Below are 3,733 nucleotides of genomic sequence, written 5' to 3' on the forward strand. Positions count from 1 at the left end.
TCTTCAGAGCTCATGAATGGCAGAAGGAGATTTAATGGAATCTCTATAGTCTCTATATGAGCCTCAGATTCCTTTAGGTCCTCAATAGGAAACTCCTTCTTGTTTGAGAGACGTCCCAGGAGGTCTTCCTCACTAGGATTTTCGTCCTTCTCCTCCCTTGTGCATTCGGCCATATTGATTACATCAATGGCTTTGCACTCTCCTTTTGGATTCTTTTCTGTATTGCTTGGGGGAATACTGGGAGGAGTTTCAATGATTTTCTTACTCAGCTGGCCCACTTGTGCCTCCAAATTTCTAATGGAGGATCTTGTTTCACTCATGAAACTTAAAGTGGCCTTAGACAGATCAGAGACTATGTTTGATAAGTTAGAGGTGCTCTGTTTAGAATTCTCTGTCTGTTGCTGAGAAGATGATGGAAAAAGCTTGTTATTGCTTAGCATGTTTCTTCCACCATTATTAAAGCCTTGTTAAGGCTTTTGTTGATCCTTCCATGAGAAATTTGGATGATTTCTCCATGATGAATTATACGTGTTTCCATAAGGTTCACCCATGTAATTAACCTCTGCCATTGCAGGGTTCTCAGGATCATAAGCTTCTTCAGAAGCTGCCTCTTTAGTACTGTTTGATGCATTTTGCCATCCATTCAGACTTTGAGAGATCATGTTGACTTGCTGAGTCAACACTTTGTTTTGAGCCAATATGGCATTCAGAGCATCAATTTCAAGAACTCCCTTCCTCTGAGGCGTCCCATTATTCACGGAATTCCTCTCAGAAGTGTACATGAATTGGTTATTTGCAACCACGTCAATAAGTTCTTGAGCTTCTGCAGGTGTTTTCTTTAAGTGAATGGATCCACCTGCAGAATGGTCCAATGACATTTTGGAAAACTCAGATAGACCATAATATAATATATCCAATATGGTCCATTCTGAAAACATGTCAGAATGACACTTTTTGGTCATCTGCTTGTATCTTTCCCAAGCTTCATAGAGGGATTCACCATCTTTTTGCTTGAAGGTCTGAACATCTACTCTAAGCTTGCTCAGCTTTTGAGGAGGAAAGAATTTATCCAAGAAGGCCGTGACCAGCTTATCCCAGGAGTCCAGGCTATCTTTAGGTTGTGAGTCCAACCATGTTCTAGCTCTGTCTCTTACAGCAAAAGGGAAAAGCATGAGCTTGTAGACTTCATGATCTACTCCATTCATCTTTACAATCTCACAAATCTGCAAGAACTCAGTTAAAAACTGGTAAGGATCTTCAGATGGAAGTCCATGAAACTTGCAGTTCTGTTGCATTAGAGCAACTAATTGAGGTTTCAGCTCAAAATTGTTTGCTCCAATGGCAGGAATTGAGATGCTTCTTCCATCAAACTTGGATGTTGATTTAGTAAAATCACCCAGCATCCTCCTTGCATTATTGTTGTTGGGTTCGGCTGCCATCTCCTTCTCTTGTTCGACAATTTCAAAAAGGTTGTCTCTGGATTGTTGTAATTTAGCTTTTCTTAGTTTCCTCTTCAGAGTCCTTTCAGGTTCAGGATCAGCTTCAACAAGAGTGTCTTTTTCCTTGTTCCTGCTCATATGAAAGAGAAGAGAAAAAGAAAAAGGAAGAGGAATCCTCTATATCTGGGAAAAGAGGATCCTTATTATTAGTAGAAGAAGAAATGAATAAGAGTGGAGAATCCAATCACAAGGGTGAGGATAGAGGCAGTGATTGGAGATGAAGAGAGGTGAAGAGAAGTGTTAGTAAATAAATAAATAAATAGAAGAAGAGAAGAGATAGAGAATTTCGAAAATAATTTTGAAAAAGTAGTTAGTGATTTTCGAAAATTAAAGATAAGATATAATTAAAATTAAAATTTAAAACAATTAAAAAGAATTTTTGAAAAGGAGATGAGATATTTTCAAAAATTAAAGAGGAAAAAGTAGTTAGGTTGTTTTGAAAGATAAGAAACAAAAAAGTTAATTAGTTAGTTGAAAAAGATATTAAAATTAAATTTGAAAAGATAAGAAGATAAGAAGTTAGATAAGATATTTTTAAATCAAATTTTGAAAAAGATAAAATTTTGAAAAAGATATGATAAAAAGATAGAAGATATGGTTGAAAAAGATTTAGTTTTTAAAATTAAAATTAATTACTTAACTAACAAGAAACTAAAAGGTAAGATTCTAGAATTTAAAGATTGAATCTTTCTTAACAAGAAAGTAACAAACTTCAAATTTTTGAATCAATAATATTAATTGTTAGCATGATTTTCGAAAATAAAGATAAAACTAAGAAAAAGATTTTTGAAAAATATTTTAAAGGATTTTCGAAAATTAATAAGAAAAAAAGGAAAAGATTTAATTTTTGAAAAAGTTTTGAAAAGATAAGATTTTTAAAATTGAAAATTTGACTTGACTTGTAAGAAACAACTAATTTTAAAAATTTTTGACCAAGTCAACTCAAATTTTCGAAAATTTAGAGAGAAATAAGGAAGATATATTTTTTTGATTTTTTTTTATTTTTTAATGATGAGAGAGAAAAACACAAATATGACCCAAAACATAAAAATTTTGGATCAAAACACATGATGCGTGCAAGAACACTATGAATGTCAAGATGAACACCAAGAACACTTTGAAGATCATGATGAACATCAAGAACATAATTTTGAAAAATTTTTGATGCAAAGAAAACATGCAAGACACCAAACTTAAAAATATTTAATGCATGGACTCTAACAAATGAAAAATGCATATAAAAAACAACAAACAACACAAAACAAGAAAACATCAAGATCAAACAAGAAGACTTGTCAAGAACAACTTGAAGATCATGAAGAACACCATGAATGCATGAATTTTCGAAAAATGCAAGTAAAATTTTTAAAGCATGCAATTGACACCAAACTTAAAAGTTGACTCAAGAATCAAACAAGAAACACAAAATATTTTTGATTTTTTTGATTTTATGATTTTTTATTTTTATTATTTTTTTCGAAAATATTCTTTAGAAAAACGAAAATAAAGAAAAAATTTTTTAAAAATTTTTTTTTGAAAACTTTTTGAAAAGAAAATTACCTAATCTGAGCAACAAGACGAACTGTTAGTTGTCCATACTCGAACAATCCCCGGCAACGGCGCCAAAAACTTGGTGGGCGAAATTGTGATCATCAACAATGGCTCCAATAATTTGGTAGCTTTCACACGTGAATTACACTTAGTCACTACTCCACACAACTAACCAACAAGTGCACTGGGTCGTCCAAGTAATACCTTACGTGAGTAACGGTCGATCCCACGAAGATTGTTGGTATGAACCAATCTATGGTCATCTTGTAGATCTCAGTCAGGCTGATTCAAATGTGATTGGATTAGATAATTAAAAGGTAAATAAAATAAACAGGAAATAAAGATAAAGTTACTCATGTAATCCAATGGTGGGAATTTCAGATAGGTGCATGGAGATGCTGTGTTCCTTCCGAATCTCTACTTTCTTATTACATTCATCCAATCCTTCTTACTCCTTTCCATGGCAAGCTATATGTAAGGCATCACCGTTGTCAATGGCTACATCCCATCCTGTCAGTGAAAATGGTCCAAATGCTCTATCACAGCACGGCTAATCATCTATCGGTTCTCAATCAGGTTGGAATAGAATCCCGTGATTCTTTTGCGTCTGTCACTAATGCCCAGCCTTCAGGAGTTTGAAGCTCGTCACAGTCATTCAATCCTCGAATCCTACTCGGAATACC

The 3,733-nt window shown here is 33.8% G+C and overlaps 1 non-coding gene across 1 annotated transcript; it reads left to right on the plus strand.

Annotated features, from left to right (window-relative positions):
- The first annotated feature begins 936 nt into the window (after positions 1-936).
- Positions 937-1,040, plus strand: LOC112714343 (small nucleolar RNA R71). The gene has a single exon (XR_003159214.1). It is a non-coding gene; the product is annotated as a small nucleolar RNA R71 (small nucleolar RNA).
- The last annotated feature ends 2,693 nt before the right edge of the window (positions 1,041-3,733 follow it).

This window comes from Arachis hypogaea, chromosome 1 (genome assembly GCF_003086295.3).
Source record: "Arachis hypogaea cultivar Tifrunner chromosome 1, arahy.Tifrunner.gnm2.J5K5, whole genome shotgun sequence".
In the NCBI taxonomy this organism is placed as follows: domain Eukaryota; kingdom Viridiplantae; phylum Streptophyta; class Magnoliopsida; order Fabales; family Fabaceae; genus Arachis; species Arachis hypogaea.